Raw genomic sequence first — 18865 nt, 5'->3', positions numbered from 1 at the left:
ATATAGAAAAGGGATAAATGTTGATGTTGTATGTGTAGAAAACTAGGGTGTATGATTTTATGTTTTTTTTTAGAACAAAGATTCTTTTATTACCAATGTATCTAATAGATCATACATGTAATCAATGAGTATTTAAATACTGTAAGAATATCCTTTTGTCTGTAATGTTGCGAGATGCACGGAAGGATCTGACTGATTGGGTATCGTAGCGTTGAGGTGCTACACAGAACGCGCCCATACCGCTAGCTGGAGGCCAAGCTGACGTCGCCATGGGAGAGGCGACAGAGCCGCGGCACTCCCCACTCCACTGCCGGTAGAGGTACACTCCACGTGCCCACTACAGCAGGTCAACGGCCTGGGGCAACACGCACGTACCACTGTCCATTCATAAGTTCCGCCACCCTTACAGCTGGAGACAGTATCCCGCGGAGGCAACAGCGGGTGGTTTTTTTCTGCTAAACGACGCGCGGCAGAGTCCGGCGAGCATTTTTTAACAGCAACTATTAACTAGTACTGGACTGTGGAGCCGTCAAACAAGAAGACCGCTGGTGTGTCTCAATAAGTTGGGAAGTGAAGGACTGGTGTTTCCACGGTGTGAGTGGTGGAAAAGATTTTGTCTTTATCAGACAGGACCACTGAACGGTGAGATCCATAAACTTTTGGCAGTGACTTGTTAAGCGTGCTTTGTAAATTGCATGTGGGACGCTTGGTATACTTAAAGAGGACAGTCGTCGTTTGGTGACTAATTATTGTCTGAAGGCAAGAAGCTAAAGTGCGAGATTGACATTTGCATATGTAGTAAGAAACATTTCCTTAATTGGTGCCGGGCATAAGTGCTGTTTGTTGGAACTTACGACTTTTAATTACACCATGAACTGAAAGGACAGAACCGTGGGTAACAATAGTTGTAGGGCCATTTCTGGACGACCAGACTCGTGTGGATGGTTCTCTGAGAGTGACTATGACATTTGTGTTTAACATGTTCAAAATGCCGATTTGAGTGACTTAAAGACTTTCGTCCGGGTAACCATGGGAGAGCTTTGACACCGAGACAGTGTTTCTAGAAAAACTATCAGCAACTTTTTGACCCCAAGAAAATCACAGACCGTAATGATTCCGTGTGACTCCCAAGATAGGGAATAATGTATTTGTACTTGTAATTGTGTAAATTTTTCTATATGTTTCATTCCTGAAGGGGCAGCAAGTGTAATTGTATTTCATTAACATTTGTGTTTAGAATAGTTAGTGTTTCTTTTGTTTGTTCTGGGTTATCAAGTTCACGTAGCATGTTTATTAGAATATTTGGTACAATGATGCTTTAATTATTAGCCAGTGGCGGAGTACTAACGTAGCGGCTCTTGTTGCATTGGTCAGTACGGTTCTCACAGGGGACAAGAGTTTGCATTGCACAACAAATATCGGAATTAACTGATGCATTTTGATGTCGTGGACTGTAACAATCTTGTTGGTGTGTTGACTGAAGCCACTTCACAGTGGTGATATTTCACACTGAAGTGTAACGAAGGCTAGTCGAAATGCAAGTTCTTGTCGTCTTAATATGTAACAACAGAGAAATGAGCAGTAGAGTAAAATACGAGAGTTACTGGTGGATTCAAGCACTTATTGCTAACTATTTACTGCGTGTATTGATCAAAGTTGATGGATTGACTAGCTCAGCAGCAGGTATTTGTACTGATGGACAAGGATAAGGTTAAACTCACAGTCGAGTAGTGGTGGCAATTGCTTAAGTGATGATAGTTTATGAGGTATGACGTGATGTCTTAGATGAACTATATTACGAAGCCAGTATGTGACTTGTGGTATATTTCATTGCTTTTCTTCTCAGTTTTATTTCTCTGTAGGTTTGATGTATATTTTAGAGTAATGGTATGGAGCCTGACCTTCTACATGTAACTAGTGTATGCAATGTGTTTCTTTTGTTGATTTTGTTTTGTATTTACAGTGAAGCCGGATACTAGTGTGGGAAAGAATGACAATTTATTTATTTAACTGATCACATGTGCACTCCCACAAAACGAATCCCTACATCCAGTTTGGTGAGATCTGTGAAATGAATGATTGTACGGTCGTCTGCTAACTGCAGATAGTGAATGTGAATATATGATCATCTTTGAGACGATCCTTTCGCCACCTTTGGTGGAACCAAAGACATGAAATTTACCGGAGCTTTGAGCACTTGAAATGTGGCTGAGCAATACGGTAGCAAGGTGCTCCCCCACTTCGGCAGAGGTGTGAGAGGACCTGAAGAACGGCCATGTTTCAGCACTCTGCTGCTGGATCTTGTGTTGGTGAGACCTGTCTTAGGTGTGCTCCGCAAAGACAAAAGAGTGGAGACATGGTATGCATTTGAAATACTTAAGAGTAGTTTGGAATAATAATTTCTCTATTTCCGGAACTTTTGTGGGGAGAATTAAATGTCAGGCAGGTAATATTAAGGGGATCGTAGTAATCTTCGGAAGTGACCAACGGTTACAATGAAACCACATGTAGCAATTAGTTGAAATACTTCCGGGTGCTTAGTTAAGCTGAATTACTAGCGTGTGTACTATAAGTTGGAAATATTTAAGAAATGGCGGGTGCAGCACTTGAAATTAGAGACGAGTACTTCCACGTGGTGAGTACTGTGTGAGTCTCAATCTGTGTACGAGACAAAGGTTAAAGAGAAGTACTCGGCCATGGTATCAGTTAAGGACTCACGTGTGTGATGAATATATTCTTAATATTACTTTGTGTGTTATGTTTCCGTGTGATGCTTGATTCAAACTATAATACTCTGAGAGAGAAGCAAGGTGAGTGAGCCGTCTATCCAGCAACGCCACTTGGCTTGCATTGCACAGGAAGACAAGCATTTAACCTCCTGAGTCCATAGTAGGAAAGAAAATTACGAAGTGGGGCAGTGTCGTGTGAAATTGGGATAAACACTAATTGAAGTGGGAAAGCTGAAAGTGATGTGATTATAACGTTGTGACTATTCTTTGTATTGTATGTTGCCAGTGTGATGTATTTAATGAAATTTAAGTATGTGTGGTTGGCATGGGAGAGTAACAAGATAGTTTCAGAGGCAGTGGGTTATGCATGTTCCTTTTTGTACCGCTCGGTCTGGAGGAAATTTTCGTAATGATGGGTGTGAGAGTCGAAGTGTGAGATATAGCAAAAGATCCACCATCCTATCCAGCAAGTGCACTGTAGCGTTAAATAATTATGAGACCATAAGATAGAGAATCACCTATGTAAAGCCATGCCATCTGGGCGGAATTTCTCATTTGTTATTGTTGTAGGTTATAGAATTTGTGTGTTTAGGCTATAGACTTTATCGGAATAAATAAGATAGTGAAAAGAAAATGATTGGTGGAATTTTCCTTCGAATAGTATGTTGTCATGATACCCAGAATTTATAATGTGTGCGCCATTCATATTCAGAGCGATGGCCACGTGTTGATCAAAGCCGTTAAATGAGAAAGAAAATGTGGTATTGCCAGTGCGTAGTGAACAGTCAGAGTTGTGTAAATTACTAACAGTCAGATGTGCGTTATCCGTTGCGTAATATTCAAACAGGAGAATAATTTGTAACTTAATTGCGAGTACTAGAGCTCATGCTACTTGATAAATAAGAATGAATCCACTCGCTTGGCAGACCACTCATCTTGCAGGCTGACTGCTTGATGCCACAGTATGAGCAAGGCATGTGGGTGCCTCTCAATGAATCCACTCGCTTGGCAGACCACTCATCTTGCAGGCCTGACTGCTTGATGCCACAGTATGAGCAAGGCATGTGGGTGCCTCTCAATGAATCCACTCGCTAGGCAGACCACTCATCTTGCAGGCTGACTGCTTGATGCCACAGTATGAGCAAGGCATGAGGGTGCCTCTCAATGAATCCACTCGCTTGGCAGACCACTCATCTTGCAGGCCTGACTGCTTGATGCCACAGTATGAGCAAGGCATGTGGGTGCCTCTCAATGAATCCACTCGCTAGGCAGACCACTCATCTTGCAGGCTGACTGCTTGATGCCACAGTATGAGCAAGGCATGTGGGTGCCTCTCAATGAATCCACTCGCTTGGCAGACCACTCATCTTGCAGGCCTGACTGCTTGATGCCACAGTATGAGCAAGGCATGAGGGTGCCTCTCAATGAATCCACTCGCTTGGCAGACCACTCATCTTGCAGGCCTGACTGCTTGATGCCACAGTATGAGCAAGGCATGTGGGTCCCTCTCAATGAATCCACTCGCTAGGCAGACCACTCATCTTGCAGGCTGACTGCTTGATGCCACAGTATGAGCAAGGCATGTGGGTGCCTCTCAATGAATCCACTCGCTTGGCAGACCACTCATCTTGCAGGCCTGACTGCTTGATGCCACAGTATGAGCAAGGCATGTGGGTGCCTCTCAATGAATCCACTCGCTAGGCAGACCACTCATCTTGCAGGCTGACAGCTTGATGCCACAGTATGAGCAAGGCATGTGGGTGCCTCTCAATGAATCCACTCGCTTGGCAGACCACTCATCTTGCAGGCCTGACTGCTTGATGCCACAGTATGAGCAAGGCATGTGGGTGCCTCTCAATGAATCCACTCGCTAGGCAGACCACTCATCTTGCAGGCTGACTGCTTGATGCCACAGTATGAGCAAGGCATGAGGGTGCCTCTCAATGAATCCACTCGCTTGGCAGACCACTCATCTTGCAGGCCTGACTGCTTGATGCCACAGTATGAGCAAGGCATGTGGGTGCCTCTCAATGAATCCACTCGCTAGGCAGACCACTCATCTTGCAGGCTGACTGCTTGATGCCACAGTATGAGCAAGGCATGTGGGTGCCTCTCAATGAATCCACTCGCTTGGCAGACCACTCATCTTGCAGGCCTGACTGCTTGATGCCACAGTATGAGCAAGGCATGAGGGTGCCTCTCAATGAATCCACTCGCTTGGCAGACCACTCATCTTGCAGGCCTGACTGCTTGATGCCACAGTATGAGCAAGGCATGTGGGTGCCTCTCAATGAATCCACTCGCTAGGCAGACCACTCATCTTGCAGGCTGACTGCTTGATGCCACAGTATGAGCAAGGCATGTGGGTGCCTCTCAATGAATCCACTCGCTTGGCAGACCACTCATCTTGCAGGCCTGACTGCTTGATGCCACAGTATGAGCAAGGCATGTGGGTGCCTCTCAATGAATCCACTCGCTAGGCAGACCACTCATCTTGCAGCCTGACTGCTTGATGCCACAGTATGAGCAAGGCATGTGGGTGCCTCTCAATGAATCCACTCGCTTGGCAGACCACTCATCTTGCAGGCCTGACTGCTTGATGCCACAGTATGAGCAAGGCATGTGGGTGCCTCTCAATGAATTCACTCGCTAGGCAGACCACTCATCTTGCAGGCTGACTGCTTGATGCCACAGTATGAGCAAGGCATGAGGGTGCCTCTCAATGAATCCACTCGCTTGGCAGACCACTCATCTTGCAGGCCTGACTGCTTGATGCCACAGTATGAGCAAGGCATGTGGGTGCCTCTCAATGAATCCACTCGCTTGGCAGACCACTCATCTTGCAGGCCTGACTGCTTGATGCCACAGTATGAGCAAGGCATGTGGGTGCCTCTCAATGAATCCACTCGCTTGGCAGACCACTCATCTTGCAGGCCTGACTGCTTGATGCCACAGTATGAGCAAGGCATGTGGGTGCCTCTCAATGAATCCACTCGCTAGGCAGACCACTCATCTTGCAGGCTGACTGCTTGATGCCACAGTATGAGCAAGGCATGAGGGTGCCTCTCAATGAATCCACTCGCTTGGCAGACCACTCATCTTGCAGGCCTGACTGCTTGATGCCACAGTATGAGCAAGGCATGTGGGTGCCTCTCAATGAATCCACTCGCTAGGCAGACCACTCATCTTGCAGGCTGACTGCTTGATGCCACAGTATGAGCAAGGCATGTGGGTGCCTCTCAATGAATCCACTCGCTTGGCAGACCACTCATCTTGCAGGCCTGACTGCTTGATGCCACAGTATGAGCAAGGCATGTGGGTGCCTCTCAATGAATCCACTCGCTAGGCAGACCACTCATCTTGCAGGCTGACTGCTTGATGCCACAGTATGAGCAAGGCATGTGGGTGCCTCTCAATGAATCCACTCGCTTGGCAGACCACACATCTTGCAGGCCTGACTGCTTGATGCCACAGTATGAGCAAGGCATGTGGGTGCCTCTCAATGAATCCACTCGCTTGGCAGACCACTCATCTTGCAGGCCTGACTGCTTGATGCCACAGTATGAGCAAGGCATGTGGGTGCCTCTCAATGAATCCACTCGCTTGGCAGACCACTCATCTTGCAGGCCTGACTGCTTGATGCCACAGTATGAGCAAGGCATGTGGGTGCCTCTCAATGAATCCACTCGCTAGGCAGACCACTCATCTTGCAGGCTGACTGCTTGATGCCACAGTATGAGCAAGGCATGAGGGTGCCTCTCAATGAATCCACTCGCTTGGCAGACCACTCATCTTGCAGGCCTGACTGCTTGATGCCACAGTATGAGCAAGGCATGTGGGTGCCTCTCAATATATATATATATATATATATATATATATATATATATATATATATATATGTTACAAATGTGCATTTCTTGTTCTTTTGACACGTTTCACATCATAACGGCTTCCGTGCCGTGCGATTGATGAATGGAACACGCAACCAACTAACTATCTAACTACATACTTGTGGTTGGTCCGAAGTTTCTTTTATGTCTGAAGATTTGTCTCTGTCAACAATGGCGTTCTGAGTTCAGTGCTAGGAACTCTTCAGTCCACTCACACAGGTGGTTTAATTGGTTTGGTTTTTCGTGCTGAAGTATTTTGTTCATTAGGCGATAGTGCAGAACTATAACGAACGGGTTACGGAAGTTTGCGAACACAGCGTCGTCCTGGGCCCCACTATTTACCGTTTTTTGGGGTTCGTCTACAGATGGAGCGAGCTCCATTTGTCGGAATTTATGTTGATTTCCACAGAGGAGATTTTAGGTATCAGGAAAGATCACAACATTTGAGCAGTAATCGTGTTCCAAAACTGTACAACAGGCTGATGTGAGCGATGTAGGCTTGTTCTTCAAAATGGTAATAGCCGGTGCATTTTCTAATCATTATAAACATACTGTTACGTGGAAGAAATCAAGAAACTTCAATATCACCGTAGGTACGTGGTATGATACCTAGCAAATGTTCGAGCATAGCACCATTACATCTTATAGCCATACACTTCAAGAGATGTCGGCAATACAGCCTTAATAACTACGTTTTTCCGACGTCAACTCACGTAGTTTCGGTAACACATTCGATAGCAACTCCCATAAACATCACTGTTCAGATGGCTCAAGTTCGCTGTACCTGTCACACGATGAGTACATCACTTAGCACGGACCCTTGTACGTAATTAGTCCCTAGAGATCGCAGTCTGAGTCAGCGCTCTAAGCCCACAGGTTCCTCCTCCAGCCGTGATGCATCAATTACCGCTGCTCGACACATACCAGCGGACACGAGTGGAGCGGGGTCATCGACCGTCCTCCGAGAAGCGAGCAAAGCCGGTGACAGCATGCTGTGGACGATAAGCTATAAAGATAACGAAATGGGTTCCCGGAAGGGATGCGTGCAGAAATTGAAACACGTATGTAACGCAGCAGCGATGGCGAGGCATTGTAGCATCTGTGACCAGAGAGTATGCGCTTGACCGCGCGAGTGTTGCGAGCGGTTCTCAGTCAGTAGTGGTCTTTGCGAGTTAGTTGTCGCTATGCAGAGTAGCAGTCAGTCTGTCGTTGCGAGTCTGTCAGTTCAGTCGTTGCGAGTCTGTAGCTCTGTCTAGTTGAGAGCAGTACTCAGTCTGTAGTCGTCATGCAGAGCGGTCGGTCAGTAGTAGCAGCCCAGTGCGGTTGTGTGATGTAGGCGGTCGGCAACAATGGTCAAGATGAGGAATAAGGTATACTGTTAATTAATATAATCATTAGATAATGAAAAATTTTATTTATTGTAATTATTCTCCAACAAGTTCCCCAATAATAATTTTTTATTTCAAAAGCATTTTTTTAAAAATTTAATTTTTTATTGAACTAAAGATCTCGTTGCACTTCCCTTTTCACTCCACTTCTTTAAAAGAAAATTTTTAGTAAAATCACAAAAAAGGAGAATATTATTATTTGCAATGCAGTTCCTCCAAGCGGTGCGCAACAACAAGAGCAGATATGTGACGTCCATTTATTCTGAGGTAAGACTTGAATTCTGATTGTTTTACACAGGGCCAAAGACCGATATTTCGGTTTAATTGAATTTTCTTGTCACTGAATGGACTTTAATTTTTTGAAGGATTTATAATTGAGTCAGATTGCGAATTTCACATTTGTTGCCATTGTCAGTACATTTCATTGTGGGCAGGTTACGCTTAGCGCAATGTCCATTAGCATTCATAATTAAATATTGTCGTGTTTCTTTCTTTCAAATTTTTGTGGGGAGGTTACACTTGGCTACCCATTTCTATTAAGTATTGCTATATTTTCTTTCTTTTAAAAATTACGGTGGGGAGGTTACACTTGGCGACACCCAGTCCAGGATCGTATTTCGTTGAGAGTCTTTTGAGCAACAGTTAGATATCTGCTCTTGTTTGCTTAGATATAATTAGGATTTAGCGCAACGCTTTTAATAATATTGTGACTTTCTCTCTACAGGTCAACGGCAATTTGTTGCTTTGTTGTATTTGTGTGTTGCTTTTGCATTGTGCTTATTTGTTTTGTGAAAAATTTTGACTATTGTAAAAATGCCGCGAAAGACTGTGAATAGTGTATCGCGAAGTATTGTGAATGAAATTACCGACTTAAACAACGTGACCGATAGTAATTGTGATACGCAACGTAATGATGACAATCCTGCGTTCACTAACAATCAGTGCATTCCAACCTCTAATGATGACTTTTACCTTAATGATGAACAAACGAACTCAATTGTCTCGTGTGTTAACTTGACGACAATTGATGACGCGGAGCGGTCTATAGTAATGAGCGCTGCAGAGCTTAACACACCCGATTTGGAAAACCCAAGTAACGAACAGACAAATTTGTCTAATGAAAATGAACAGGATACACAAAGTAAGACGGATTCATTTAATTCCGAAATAGTGACTGACAATGTACGTTCGAGTGACAGATCTTTTTGTAAATTACAGAATGACCAAATGGTCGCACAAAACGTGACAATTGGAGTTACGCAATCAAACAGCACAGATAATAGAGTAGAGAAAGTTACATTGGATCAAATTTTGGCAGTATTACAACTAATGACTGAAATACAGAGAAACGATCGCAAACAACGTGAATTAATTAATGAAAAGTATAAACAATCGAATGAAGATCAAGACAACATTAATAAAAAAATCAGACAACTTAGTGAACGGAATGAACAGCTTGATGCAAAGATTAAAGCCATTGCCCCGCAATATTATGACGATAGAGGACAATTACGTGTGAATACTAAGGCTTGTGCTATTAACAGTAATGAAAAAGTTGGCACTGTTGCACAAGAATCAAGTAGCACACGTGTAGACACAACAAAATCACATAAAGACGAGATTATTGCAGTCACCGAACAATGTTTGGCGAACGAAACACAGATACACGAAATTAATGCAGTCACCGAACAATGCCCTAAAAACGCAGTACAGATTCGCGATGATTTGGAGTCAGTGGAAGTTTCACACACTCCGAATACGGAGGCTGACGAGAAAAGTGAACGACACAACAACCAGATTGACGAAAGTATTAAAGTAACAGAATCAACAATTATTTCAGTCACCAATACGTCACAGAACTCGCCACGTTGCGAATATTTGTCAGACTTACGCAGCGTGTATAATGTGAACAATTTACAGCAACTACACGACTCAAAATCCGAAAAGCCACGCGACTTAAAATCTGAAAAGCTACGCAACTTGAAATCCGAAATGACACAGACGAACAGATTCACACACAAACCTGAACGTATTATCAAACTAAGTGACGAGAACGTAGATTTCGAGCAATTTGCATTTGTAAGAAAATCTAAAGAATTTAATAATGGCAGAACACAGATACATGATTTGCATTGTATACGACAATTTATTTTTGTACTTTCACCGCTATTACCTGTAATGGAGAAACTAGCTTTGAACCTGAGGCGACAATTTGCTATTGTATTTTCATCAGCATTACGTTTTATGCAGAAACTGGAATTAGCACGGATACAACAATTTTCCTTTGGAATTTTACCGCTATTGCTTGCAACGCAAAAGCTAAAATTTATTTGCAGTGCGTAATAGACCTCAGGGGATTCATTACGCTTTAATGAATATGTGCCGTAGCGAGCATAGGGCCCCGAGCTGTAGTAGTGCTGTTTCATCTTTAGTTTTCTGCACTGCTGCCTTTTCTTCTACTATCCTTTATATCTATCAAAATTGCTCTTTAACTATTGCTCTACGTAGTATTAAGAAACGAGTAATGAAAACCCGATGTGACTAACTTTTACCGAATGTGACAATTTTCAGTAGGCACTCCCGTAATGACAACTACCACCGTAACTTTAAATAACAGATAAAATCGTAGTCATCAGTATGTGTAAAATTATTAGTAACAGGAACTACATTTTGGTAACAATAGATGTTTTTCACCACAATAGCATGAAAGTCAACCGCTTAGCATACGTAACCAACAATGCAGTCTACAAGGTCAACCAAACTTTAATGTTTCGCCGCGTGCATGTATAGTCTCAGCTCCAACAAATAATAACGCACGGCAGCAAAGAAATAACTACGTACAGACAACACTCTATTTCAATTCCTATCGCAATACACCGTATAGGAATGATTATTAGGACAGACGTAAAAAGAATGATGAGCACAATTTTCAGCGTACATTTAATAACAGTCGATCTTATGAGCAGCAACAACATCAGCAACAACAAATAATCATGAATGGAACAGACAATAGGTGTCATCCATAGCGTAACACGTCAGTATGAAATAACAGAACAGTTCATACAGTGGATATGCCACAACATTCTCCCGTAAATAATAACACGTACGATAGAATTTAACCAGATACAGCACAGATTGCATACTACAGTAACGCAAACATTACTTTTGACAAGCAGAATTTTGCTCACGAGAATGTTATTTGAAGCATGCTTTGTTGAATGCACCACTTTTATCGCACCCAGATCTTACCAGAAATTTTTCCATTGCTACCGACAGTTCCAACACCGCTTTAGGCGTACATATTTTCCAGGAAATAGAAGAAGATGGTTCAACAGTTATTAAAAACATCGCATTTGCAAGCCGCATTTTGTCACCTGCTGAACGAAATTACTCCGTTACAGAACTTGAAACATTATGTGTTGTATGGGCTTTTACGAGATTTCGGCATTTTCTCTATGGCAGACATACCACTGTTTACACAGACCACAGAGCTATACAATTTTTGCTTTCAGCTAAATTTACTCACGACAGGTTAAGTAGATGGAAACTTTATTTACAGGAATTTAATTTTACAATTGTTCACATTCCCGGCACGCAAAATGTTATAGCAGACGCACTATCGCGTTCTCTCGGCAACAATCAGCAAGACATAGCAACCAACTTCTGCAAAACAAATTTCAGTGTCATGTACATTCAGCAAGTTGCATTTGAAAACTTTATTTCATCGTCATTACAGGACATAGCAAAGGAGCAAAATAAAGACAATGTGTGGAAAGAAATTAAACACCTTTGGCTAGATAAGAATAATGTTACGATTAGAAACCACTACACTGTACGCAATGACATTCTGTTTCGCCGCTCTCATCCAGACAGCAACAATTGGTTATTATGCATTCCTGACGAACTGGTTAACAAATTAATTTGGTACACTCATTTAAGTTACGGACATTACGGAGCACGAAAATGTTTTCTTATACTGAGACAGAACTGTTATTTTACCAACATGGAAAAACGTATACGACGAGTTTTAGCGTCTTGTAAAATTTGCCAGAAAGCTAAATCAGACACCACTTCACATATTCCTCCTTTATATCCCATTATACCTGTGAAATTAAGACACATGGCCGCAGTAGATATTTTTGGTCCGATTCCGAGAACTAACAGAGGTTTTTGCTACATTTTTGTCGCTGTTGAGCTCACTTCAAAATTTGTTACTTTCACTCCGTTACGCAAAGCTACTGCTAAAACTGTTTCGAAAGCATTTGTAAAACATTTTCTATCTCATGTAGGGCATGTAATGAAAGTAATTTCTGATAATGGATCTCAATTTCGTAGTAGTGTATGGACACGCATGTTACGAGCTAGAAACATTTCTCCGATCTATATATCCAAGTACCACGCTTCTTCGAACCCTTGTGAAAGATTAATGAAGGAAATTGGTAAGCTGTGCAGAATATACTGCCACAAAAGACATATTGATTGGGATACACACATACTCTCATTCCAAGATGTAATTAATTCCATTCCAAATGAATCCACTATGCTATCTCCGACTGTTATACTGAAAAACGTTGAACCATCGAACAAAATTAAAGAATTAATAGAATTCCCCAAAAATCGTCGCCTACGACACCACGAAATAATTGACATTGCGCTGAACAACATCAAGCGTGCCGCAGAGCGCCGGAGAAGACAGCAAAAACAGGTTTGTACACGCCGCGACTTTCACGTTGGACAGAAGATATTAGTACGTACACACTATTTATCCAGCAAATTAAAAGGTAAGTGCAGTAAATTTGAACTTCTATACGCAGGTCCGTATCGGATTCGCAGTATCCCTCACCCCAATGTTGTACACGTCGAAACTTTGAGAACCAGAAAATCGAAAGGCAATCACCATATCTCAAACATTAAACCGTTTATTGAGTGAAACCACTGTATGATTCAACACACTATGATGCCATTTACTAATGCAATTAATTCACCTGACTAATTATTGATGATTATCGTATTTTTTTTCTTGGCAAGTGCCCGGCAAGGTAAGGTTAGCAGGTCGCTTTTCTTGTCGTCACACATCAGACCATGCATATTTTTCCAGATGAATTTACACATTTACGACTATTTCTGCAATTATATTTATGTGACTACTTATTGATGATTATCGTATTTTTTTTTCTTGGCAAGTGCCCGGCAAGGTAAGGTTAGCAGGTCGCTTTTCTTGTCGTTACACATCAGACCGTGCACATTTTCCATTTTTTTGTGTATATGACTGTACTCCAGTTTTGTTTGTATGCACTATGAAATAGTTAAGATATAACACACACCAGTCGACTTTGACATTTTTTTTGCCTTATGACATCTCAACATCGTGACTGTTTCACATTTTTTTTTGCTACTGCATTGTATTATTCTGTGTACATTTTTTCGCATCCGAACACTGTCAATGTCTTGGACATATTACGTTTTCTGTCATGTTATGCTGTAGGGTTAATTATGTTACCGTAAACCAGTCATTATCTAGTGGGTATATGATTTAAATGCAAGACATTAATCTCTGCTCATCAATTTCAGAAAGGAATGATGATTCTAAGAAATAAATTTAACATAAATGGGAATTTCACCTACGGAATAAACGAAAGGAGATGCAATAACTTTATGAGGAAGAGTAAAGGGATCAGGATTAACAAGCATTAACAAGACTATACTATACTCATCACAGAATAGCAGTCTTAACTAATTTTTCTTTCAGAATACAAGGTGATTGATGCAGGCTGTCAGAGAGAACTACACATCTTAGTTTTAGTGATGAAATATGCTAGTGATAAGGAATAGTTATGTAATGAGTAATGAAGTGATTTTTTTGCAGATGATAGTGAATACTGATGAATAATGATGAAGGAAATGGTATTATGAATAATGAAGTTTTTCTCTACAGGTGATGATAATGGTGAAGTTATGATGATATGGATAATGAAGTTTTTTTTCTTTATGCCACGTAGTTATTTAAGTATTTGTTGCGGTTTGCTTCGACAGCAGGTGTTACATTGCATAGTAGGATGACGGAAAGTTTTGGAAAGGACAGCTATGGAACACATTTTATACACATTTCACTACTTGTTAATTCGAAGTTCACTACTTTTCAGCATAGTGTGCGTTTCTTCTTTCAGGTCAATAATCCGTTTTTGTATTTTTTCCAGGAGAAGTTTTTCATGACACTTACTAAACCTGTTACTTATTATACCTGTTCTAGTACTTGCATTTTTATATTTTTTACCCATTTGTGTTTATCATTTATAAATGTGATCACATGTACTGCCTTGTTACATAATCTTGCTACAGCTGACTCATGACGAATGACGTTACCTATCCTCATTTGCAGCAATAGGTCAAAAGCAAAAAGTATTATGCTTCAGCAATTAATTATCGATCCCAACGCAATGCATTGCTACCAAAAAAATGTATTACCAGTCCCACATAATGTCACTAGTTTATGATAATTCTGAATAATACTGATCAACTCTGAATAGCATGTCACTCGAGTAATGACCTCTTAATGAGACTATATTCAAAATAATGCTTTGTCACTAGCTAATAACTGCCACTGTTTATTGTAATGCCTGTGATTACTAATGATTTGACTGTAATTAACTGATTTTTAATAATGACTTTGTAATGATCTGAATAATACTGAATGATGAACTATGTTTTATTCTATTCAATACTTGATGGCCACTGAGTGCCAATAATTAATGTCAATCAACGAAATTGTTATTAATTATGCCATTAATTAACTCTTGTTTTCAATGTTCATACTTTGTAATTGGAAATAAATGTGATTGTTTAATAATGCTTTGTAATTAGGAAAAGACTAATGATTCTTAATAGATTGGAATGACACATAATTAATTAACTATGGTACTGTTTAATAATGCTTTGTAATTAATTAAGGCTAATAATTCTTAGTATATTGAAATGACAAATGATTAATTAATTAACTGTAATTAGACAAATGATTAATTAACGACAAATGATTAATTAACTGTAATTAGACAAATGATTAATTAACGACAAATGATTAATTAACTGTAATTATACAAATGATTAATTAACTGTAATTAGACAAATGATTAATTAAAAACAAATGATTAATTAACTGTAATTAGGAGAAGGTTAATGATTATTGATTATACTCTGTAACTGAAAGGAATGCGATTATTTCATAATGCTTTGTAACCAGGAAAAGAAGGCTACTGATTCTATGTAAAACAATTAATGAACATTTTTCTGTAATACTACATACTTGGTACAGAAATGTTCAATAACTGGGCTATGAATGCCACGAACTATCAATGAAAACTGTAATTGTCAATATTATGTGACTTGATGTCCTTCACCTCATAAGCTGACTACCCTGAATTACTGCAATGTCCATTTGTCCTGTTTATCCCAGTGATCATGGAGCACTATATTTGGTTTTGCACTAATTCTACGTTGGTGTGCCTTGTAAGAGTGTGGTGTTGACACGACATGCTGTCCACCACCATGAGCGATGAAGACATTATTATGGTCCCACTGTTTGGTGTACCTAATGTACTGCCAAAATGAAAACATGGAACATTACTACGACAGTTCAGTGTCTTGGCTACACTGATAAATTCTGATGGGAAAAGAACTTCAAGTTGTGTCACTTGGTGTTGTACTACTGTGGAAAGATATGGACTTTCAGAGCAGCTGTGTGCAATCTAAAGTGCTACAACCATGATGCAATCCTTCCCTTTCCTATCCTGATTCTTGTCACATAAAGAAAAAATTTTTTTTGGTAACATCATTTATGTTCATAGGTTATACATTTTTCGATTCGCTAAACTCCAGTGTGAGTACACTTATGTCACTGGTCGACATGATGTTTGCCATTATGTTTATTTGTTGTGAAAATACTAAAGACATTTTTCAGTGCATGTGCACTTTGGACATGAATTTTTTTTTGCCATTATGTTTATTTGTTGTGAAAATGCTAAAGACATTTTTCAGTGCATGTACACTTGTCAACATAATATTTTGCCAGTCTGTTTATTTGTTCTGAATATGCTAAAGAATTTTTTCAGTGCCTGTGCACTTTGTTATCTGTCAAATAATTTGTATATACTTTTCTGATTTGCTACTATGTTTTGTACTCACATTTTGTCTTGGTCTGATATATTTTGTACTTAGTGCGTGTGCACAACATTTCAATATTCTGTAAGTTGTAGGATTTTGTTAATTAAAGAAAAATTTTGCCGCGCTTGGCAAGTCCAAATGACTCACCATCGCTGCCAAATTTTTGCCCCCCGAGTGGAGGGTTATGAAACACGTATGTAACGCAGCAGCGATGGCGAGGCATTGTAGCATCTGTGACCAGAGAGTATGCGCTTGACCGCGCGAGTGTTGCGAGCGGTTCTCAGTCAGTAGTGGTCTTTGCGAGTTAGTTGTCGCTATGCAGAGTAGCAGTCAGTCTGTCGTTGCGAGTCTGTCAGTTCAGTCGTTGCGAGTCTGTAGCTCTGTCTAGTTGAGAGCAGTACTCAGTCTGTAGTCGTCATGCAGAGCGGTCGGTCAGTAGTAGCAGCCCAGTGCGGTTGTGTGATGTAGGCGGTCGGCAACAATGGTCAAGATGAGGAATAAGGTATACTGTTAATTAATATAATCATTAGATAATGAAAAATTTTATTTATTGTAATTATTCTCCAACAAGTTCCCCAATAATAATTTTTTATTTCAAAAGCATTTTTTTAAAAATTTAATTTTTTATTGAACTAAAGATCTCGTTGCACTTCCCTTTTCACTCCACTTCTTTAAAAGAAAATTTTTAGTAAAATCACAAAAAAGGAGAATATTATTATTTGCAATGCAGTTCCTCCAAGCGGTGCGCAACAACAAGAGCAGATATGTGACGTCCATTTATTCTGAGGTAAGACTTGAATTCTGATTGTTTTACACAGGGCCAAAGACCGATATTTCGGTTTAATTGAATTTTCTTGTCACTGAATGGACTTTAATTTTTTGAAGGATTTATAATTGAGTCAGATTGCGAATTTCACATTTGTTGCCATTGTCAGTACATTTCATTGTGGGCAGGTTACGCTTAGCGCAATGTCCATTAGCATTCATAATTAAATATTGTCGTGTTTCTTTCTTTCAAATTTTTGTGGGGAGGTTACACTTGGCTCCCATTTCTATTAAGTATTGTCAATTTTCTTTCTTTTAAAAATTACGGTGGGGAGGTTACAAAATATTTTTAAAGAATTTAAAAGCTTGACCTCATGTGTGTGTGTGTGTGTGTGTGTTTTACGTTAGATACGTTAAATCATATTGGAATTTTCGGCACTGGACAGTGACGTTCATAGTTCAGAAACTTTAAGTAGGAACGATTTTCATAGAGATGAAGAGGCGTGTGTGTGTGTGTGTGTGTTTATTATGTTAAGTCACGTGGGGAATTTTCAGAACTGGAGAATAAGATTCACAATTCTGAAATTGGAAGTAGAAACCATTTTTGTAGAGATGTATGGGATAGTGCCCAAAACTGACCCCCATCTTTTTGTTTTTTATTTTAAAATCTGTAAATAGTAAGATGTTGTATTTTAAAGCATGTAATGTTTAATCATGTCACACAGAATTTAAATTTTACTCTTAGAATATATACACATTTATGTATGAAAAAGGTATTTTCAAATAGTTGCCGAAGTAGGACCCCATTCATTAATAACCAAAATAAACGTTTAAGGAAAAGATTAACCAACACTTTACCACCATTTTCTTCTTTGAAAGGGTATTCGATTTCCTTTCTCTTTGCAGTTGTACAGTCAAAGTTAATAAGTCATTATGTGTAAGCCCAAAGAAGAAAGCCTCCATAGCAATAAAATAATGACATCATGTTGGAAATACGCAGATGAACAAGCTGCCCTTTAAGATAGCGAGTTCGGGCTACATTTTGTTACCAGAGTAAACTTTTGACCAAACATTTAAATGAAACGGATAATTCATAAACACTGGCCTTAAATCTTAGACTTCATGGATGCATATAGATTGGAACGCTGATATGCCAATACCCAAGAGAAATAACATAGAATGTATCACAATGTAAAATTATTTTCTAATTAAAATATGGCGAAATAATAAGTAATAAGTGAAGCGGGTCACTTATGCACCCCGCTACAGAGTGTTGGAGGCCTAAGATATTTACACTTGGTCCCACTAGAGTTCAACAGAATGCAAAGCTAAGAGACCATGGAGTCATTGCATATCAAGGCCTTCTTTAACAATAGTATGTGACATAAACCTCATATAATATTAAATACATTGCCTGCAGAAATAAATACTTTAAAAACATTACTTACGTTTAAAAAAGAGCATTAAAGGTTGTTAATAATAAGTAGTTTCTAAACCACTCAGGAATACGTTTACTATTTACGCTGACACAGATCTGTCGCTATGTTGAAGAATTATATAATGAGTATTTGTAAGTGTTTATATATATAAATAACCAGAAATAAGTTTGATTATGAGATTTTAGTAGCAACGAGTACTTAAGAACTTACAGCACATGCCGTAAGCGTTCAATTTTGGATACGAAAAACGTCGCATTTCAAGTTGTAATACATTAACTAACCCAATCCATTAATTGAAAAATAATTTGTATGACGCCAAAAGAAGCTACCCACACCTTCCCCTTTGCTATATCGTTGTCGTGATGATTTAATCTTTAAAGAAGCCTGTAGATGATTATTCACCCAGTAAATGTCGTGCGTGAATAAGTGCGTGTAATGTCGTAGCGGAAAGAGGTTTGCTTATTGGACACTACGAATGGGACTATAGTCGAAAGGGA

This window comes from Schistocerca serialis, chromosome 2, assembly GCF_023864345.2.
Source record: "Schistocerca serialis cubense isolate TAMUIC-IGC-003099 chromosome 2, iqSchSeri2.2, whole genome shotgun sequence".
Lineage (NCBI taxonomy): Eukaryota > Metazoa > Arthropoda > Insecta > Orthoptera > Acrididae > Schistocerca > Schistocerca serialis.
This window is presented reverse-complemented; position numbering follows the sequence as displayed.